Here is a 7260-nt window from a genome sequence, read left to right as displayed (position 1 = left end):
CCATGAATCACTTTACCATTGGCAGTGTCTGAATTTTATGTGGACTGGTACTTAAAACATCTTTTAGTCGTTCTGAACAAAGTCAAAACTGCACTATTGGCTCTGAAATAGAATAAGCAATATTAAAATAGTCTTCTTTTATTTTCTTAATGAAATGCGTACGTAGAATGTTGTTCAATGTCCATAGGTCGCCTTCATGACTTCATGTTGTCCAATGTTAAGGGTGTCTTGCTAATTCTTAAGTGTATGTTAGTTGTAATTGTGTTATATGGTAAATCTGTAGGATTATTCAGAGTGTCTTGTAAATTCAAAAGTGTTTGTAAGTTGTATACACATTTGTGTTGTCTGGTAAATTTCAAGGACTGTTTTATAATGTCTTAAGTGTTCACTATAAAACTGTCAGGATTTTCTAGGATGTCTAGTCAAGATTAAAGAATGTCAAATGAATATCAAATATATTTCGAATTAGAAACCAACTACACATTGTTGTTTCGAATTGCTTGTTGTTTATCACAATATTGACAACTTTGATAAGTGTATCGTTTTCTGCAATTCATCTCAATAGATGTATGGGCAAATGTTAAAGTCAATACAAATTTAGATACATCGGATGTTTGCAAATTAATGCATATGTCTTGGTATTTATTTCATCATGCCTATTCAAATTGATTTCGAATGTCATTAAGAGCTGAACAAACAATATTGTTTTTGAGGATAGCAAAGTTGTCTGCAGTTTGTTGCTTCGTGATAAGGATAAAAAAGCAAAAGTGTATCGAATGTTGAATGAACAGACAGACATCTTGTTCACTCAGTATCACCCCCTTTATAACCGGGGTTGCTGATACAATTATAAATACCGATAATTGTTGATTGTGCTAAAAGAATATCAAAAAAAACTGTCGAACATGTAATCCAACTGCGCATGGCTTTTAGGAACTTGAGCTCTTGTTTGTTGTGTAAGTTCCTCTGAGATGTTGTAATATTATCAGTGTTGTTTTGTTTTATTTTGTCAGAAGTCAACAGTACAGGAGTAATCAAGGGAATCAAGATTCTAGCGGAAATCAAAAGAATGTAATCCAGGGACAAAGACCAGAAATGGAAAACTGACACCCACAACATAGAACATAAAATAACCAAATTACACATACAAAGTAACAAAAGTAAATTAGCAACTGGGATTGCACTAAAATTGGGAGCATGGACCTGGTGCACCGGTAGGGTAAGCGTCCTCTGCTTTTCTACAAACACCTGCCGAGTTGCCTGTAAAAAGTCGTCCAGAGTAGACGAAATAGGAAAGGAAAACTATGACAAGTTGAACATATAAATTTTCATGTTGCAAATGGATACAACGTAACGATCTACGAGTTAATGATGACGAACACAAAACCTCTGTAGTGATGACTTGTAGCAACATATTAACCCTGTTCCAGAAGTCCAATTGCAAGAGGTCTAGCGCGATACAAAAAGGTTGCGTAGTTACGGCAAGCTCTGGCATAATCTACAAGTTGTGACATGAAAACTCTTCAGTCGGTGTGCTTTGTGGTCATCTACTGAGAGGGATTTCCGGTTAACTATATATAAATTAGCTTTTTGTTTTAATTAAAGTACTTCGTGCAAAATATTACATTCCTATGTAACTACATGATGCTTCATACTATGTAACTTGCTTTCCATCATGTTTCAGTAAAATTCAGAGATAGGATCTATCACATAGGATGGTAAGTAAAGACAATACAAATTTATCATTCTGTTTTCATTCATTCACAATATGAATACACTAATATGTATATTACACGCGTAACTCACCTGTTTTTAATTGTTGCGTTGTTTTATGAGATACGGATACGAAGACATCAATCAATTTTGGGCTTAGACAGGTAATGTTATTTACGTCCATCACACGGAAAACTTAACCATATTATTTCTGCCCGACTAAATGTATTATTAATAGATAAGTACCGTTAATTAACATACCCTAAATAGTTAAATAATTGAGGTAAAAGAGAGACAATCAAAACTTACAATATTTATGTTCGTACGAATTCTCTATTGGTTTCCCTCTTGTCATCATAAGTCGACCTTGGCTTCTTATCGAAACGTAAGTCGTTAAAATCAATAAAAAGATCATCCTGTACATTTTTACCATTACTACTAAAAGCTTTTTGGATAGTAGAAGTTATAATGTTGCAAGTCACATTTTTTTACTTGTGAATTCACTTGTATCGAATGAAAACTAATTTTTTTCATTATATAACATTCCTTGATTTTTCCAATTCAAAACTGACAGTTATGTTGAACTTTAATCTATTTTTCAAAGTTAAAATCGAAGTCACTTTTTCACGTTCATGTTACCCAGGCCTCTCCCCCATAAAAAATTAAATCAATAGCCTTGAAAACTATGATTTAATACAACCAAAATGAACTTTGTGTCTAGTCTTAGCTTGTTATAGTTCGATGGAACATTTTTCTTCCTTTCCTGTACCCTGTTGATTCACATACATTTACTGCATCATTTATTACATTGTAGAGCATGGAACATAATCATGCACCGCTTTGACATCGGGCGTACTTTACAGGAACATACCACACGACGAAAACAATTAGAAGTTAACAAAACACTACAGAAAAGGATGAAGTGACAACTGCAATTGTGGGAAATCATAGAAGTGACTATCTCAGAAGTAATCAAGAAATCTGCAAGCAGAAAAAAAATTGTTAAGTTGCAATCGCATTCCAGAGACTTTTTGATCCTAAATGTTGACTTATCAGGATTCGATGTTAACTAATTTGTCGATATACTTTATTGTAGCATGCAGTGTGTTGATATTAACATTACTATATTTGATATTTTTTCGTGTTTGCGATCGGCTGAAAAAGAGTATGCGATGAACTAGCGAAAGAAGCTATGATTATTAATGAATTACGTGCCAACTTATCCTGTTTTGTCTTCCTTCATACATTGGATCAGATTCTTGCAGAATTAGACCTTTGTTCCTATCATGTGGCATTTTCATTCTAGCGTCAAAATCATACTATACTACAAAAAACTAAGATCACGAGATAGGCTACACGGTCAGGTAAGTGACCTCAGCTTGCTATAGCCATCTTTGATCGGAAACAGAGCAATGACGGGACTAGTTTTGTTTTCTTCAAACCAGTTACTTTTAAATTCAAATCAAGCATGTCTGTCAAAATGGTTACTATTTACAAATGAATTTTAAATTAGGTTCAATATTTTACCCAGAAAATGCAAAATGCAACACTTAGCTCTATATATAGCTTTAATTTGTTGGCATATAACATTTTATATTAATTTCACATTTCGTAGATTTTAAGCCAATTAAAGATTTACGAGGTTAATGTTTCTTATTCAAATCTTTTTCTTTTTTTACATTCGTGTTATCCATATTTACCCAAATAAAATCAAGCAGTATATTAGACTGCATCTTGACTTTCAATGACCTTCATATTCAATCCAATTATGGATCGATTAACCACTCTCTAATCGTTTTCCCGTACTTAGACAATTTACAGAGATTCATTTAATTTGTGTGGTTATTATAATGTAGATCTCAATACTTAACCATGCAAATATATCAACGAAGTGCTTTAAATATCAATATGATACCAAACTGGTTATAGTGATAGAAAGTTGAGGTGATACATGGTCAAAACATTACATGCAAACAATAAATACAGTATAAATGTATAAGTTTATTGTTTCGTCTACTCTGGTCGGTCTAGCTTGTCACTTAATATGTTGTCTTCCAATTTTTCCAACTTTTGAAAATTGCCTATTCCCATTTATTCAACTTAAGTTTGGGTTAATTAAGATGTTGTTTGTTCAGCACTGAAAATGTGTCTTCAGAAAAAAATTTTTAAAAAAATAAATTCCTTTGTGTTATTCCAACATAACAAGATTCCTTTATGTTATTCCAACATAATAGAAAAAAATATGTTAAAATTGATTAAAATTTCAAACTTTTTGAGATTTTATTTTATAGAAAAATAGAATAAAAACTTAATATTTTATGAAAATAAGGAGTATAAAACATTTATATAATACTTTTTACAAAATAGAATTTGATTAAATTTGAATAAAATTGAGTAAAAATTCGAACTATTTGAGATTTTTAAAAGAAAAATATGGAATAAAAACTATTTAATGAAAATTAAAGTTTAAAACATTTATATAATAATTTATGAAAAATGAATTAGTCGTTATTGTCAATCAGATAAATAATTTATAATAAAATAAGAAATTGGGCAAAATCAAACATTTATTATGATCTTAAATGAAATTAAAGTTTATGTGAAAATGATTACTTTCAATTACTTTTTAATAATTCTGCGAAATAATCACACATAACAAATCTAAGCTTATGTTACACTCCTTATTATTGCATTAAGCCATCCAAGCATCCAGCCAACATATTCAAGTGTTCAAAATGTCATCCCATGAACAGTGTTCAGTAAGCATATACCTAAGCTTTCAATTTTGGTATATATAGGCTCTCAGTCAAAAATTTCGTCAGTCAAAATGGCAAACGCACAAATCAGAGTACAGCTTTTCTCACATGCTCGTGGTCACTACCTAGAGCAGTTGCTGGCTACTGATACATGATGAAGACCAGAAAACAGGGGCGAGACGCTGAACTCATCTACTGGAAATGTAGCGAAAAAGACTGTCCAGACACCGTCAACACCAAATAAAACTTACATTTGTAGTTGCCAGCTTTCAGCCGATGGTGACAATAACAGGATTCTACTATTTTGAACTTCTGACACCCTTCAATACTTCAGCCAAACCGATACTATTTTCGCAGATGGAACATTCTACGCCAGTCAAGTACTCTTTAAGCAACTGTACACCATTAACGCACTCGTTGATGGAGAGATGTACCCACTTATATTCGCATTCTTACCCGATAAATTCCAGACTACTTACCAACGCCACCATCAAAGCCTGTCTATTCCACTTCTGTCAACGTATGTAGTACATACTTTGGCCTGACAGAGCAGTTATACAAGAACAGCCCTACTCTCCATCAACATGTAAGACGATTGATTGAATGATTGTTGGGGTTTACGCCCGAGCAGCAATATTTCAGCTATATTCAGGCTATGAACATATAATGGGTGATAAAATGAACATGAAATGATGATGAAATGAAAAATGCGATGGGGACAAAAGGACAATGGGGTCGAAATATTTTGGTTGCCACTGGAAATAGGCAGAGGTGGGAAGGGTCGGGCAATTTGGCCTCCTGCGGCGGAGCTCAATGGTTCCTACTCCGAGAAAATACCACAGAAGGGTTCTTAAACATGCGAGGAACGTGGCATCTTTCCCAACACGATGCACAACTATGGTTTGCGGTCAGGTTTTCCGTATTATAGCTTGACGACCCCAGCATGTAACACGCCAGGGGTACCTCATTCCACCACCTGGGGCACACAACACAGAGCGCCCTAGCCTCCGTCCAGGGTTCTGAGCACTGTTAAGTCGCCTTGTACGACAAGCTTAGCGCTGCTGTAGGTCTATTCTTTTGACACCCGGACCTGCACGGGGCACATGTACGACGAGCATCAGCACTTCCTTTTGTACCGCTAGACAAGTAGAAGACGTATGGTTCTTGCACTAGACGACTACCGAACAGACGACGCAAAAGTGACCAGCTTCAACGACTACGTGACAGAACAGTGGGTTGACAGACAACCAGGCTGTTGGGACCACCATTTGACCGAGGGACCCAGCACCACAAATCACCTTGAAGGATGGCATCACAAACTCTACAACCAACTCAACAAGGCACACTTAAACTTATACCGAATTATTCAGAAACATCAGAACACACAGGCTTTGACAGAGGTCCGACTGATACAGTATGCACCAGGGGGTAAACGCAGAACCAGGAAACTCAAGCACCGGACCATGGCCAACCGACTCACTCAGCTGAAAGACAGACTCCAACAAGGGCAGATCGACGTGTACCACTACACTGATGCAGTCTCCCACCTATTGAAACTTGGTTGAACATTGTATTAAAATTTTGTGTCAATGTATAGTGCTGATAATGTTTAATATTTTTGTGTTTAAGATGATTTGTAGATTATTAATTTCCTGATATATGATGATTAATATTATACAATAAGCATGTGAAAAATATTTTTGTTCATTTGAAGCTCAACACAATTTATTTATATCAAGATGATTGAGTGGGTTATGCGTAAAAAATGCAGTCCTACAGAAAAAAAAAACGAAGAAAAAAAAACAGAAAAAGTGAAATTTACAAAACAAAACCTTGTTTATATATAACAAGCATAATCACATAATTAATATCGTTAATAGCTGAATAACGTAAACACTTTTTACAGTTGGAAACAATTGCTTGCTTAATTCTTATCCATTCTTACCCTACCGGTGCACCTGGTCCGTGCTCCCAGTTTTTAATGGAGTCCGAGTTGCCCATTTCCTTTTGTTACTTTGTTTGTATGATTTTAGTTACTTTATGTTCTTTGTTGTGTATGTCTGTTTTCCATGTCTGGTCTTTGTCCTGGATTACATTCTTTTGATTACTGCTATAACCTTGGTTCCCTTGATTACTCTTTCACACCACTGGGTCGATACCTCTGCTGGTGGATTTTGTCCCCGAGGGTATCATCAACCCAGTGATACAATTTTGAAATTTATGGTTTTAACAAGAGGAGTGAAAGAAAAACTGGCTCGGACGTCCCCCAGTATAAAAAGATCCGAACCTGACAGCAGATCGGACACTCTGTTGTCTTGTAAGACTGTGGTGTCCCCAGATGGGAATCTTACCACGCTCATATCTGGTATGGATAGTGCCCCGACCATTCAAACAAAAAGTACCCAATCACACGTTCAGCCTGCAGAACATCTATTCCAGTACAAAAATTATGACTATTTCAAAATAATCAAACCATGTTCCATCACTTTAAATGATATATTTGACTACAACGAGGACGAACCACACTGTACTATATCAAAATGTGGTATTAAAAATTGCAAAACATGCAAAATTCTTATAACCGAATCTTTAAACAATCCTAATTTTCGGGATTTGATACACCGCATCTACTCCAAAGAACTTGAGAAAAAAGGATAATTCAGACACTGTGAAGTCAGCCTCATATCTTGGTCTACACTTAGAAATCGACGGTAAAGGAAAACTATTGACCAAACTTTACGACAAACGTGATGACTTTTTATTCAGAATTGTCAACTTCACTTTTGTCTGT

The 7260-nt window shown here is 35.0% G+C and overlaps 1 pseudogene; it reads left to right on the top strand.

Moving 5' to 3' along the window:
• Positions 1-4540: 4540 nt before the first annotated feature.
• On the top strand, positions 4541-6182 carry LOC148619238 (uncharacterized; annotated as a pseudogene).
• Positions 6183-7260: the final 1078 nt, after the last annotated feature.

Source organism: Perna viridis, chromosome 4 (genome assembly GCF_037379345.1).
Source record: "Perna viridis isolate PV_CMFRI_1.1 ecotype Kerala chromosome 4, ASM3737934v1, whole genome shotgun sequence".
Classification (NCBI taxonomy): Eukaryota; Metazoa; Mollusca; class Bivalvia; order Mytilida; family Mytilidae; genus Perna; species Perna viridis.
The sequence above is the reverse complement of the archived record's forward strand: the minus strand, read 5'-3'. Positions and strand labels throughout refer to the sequence as shown.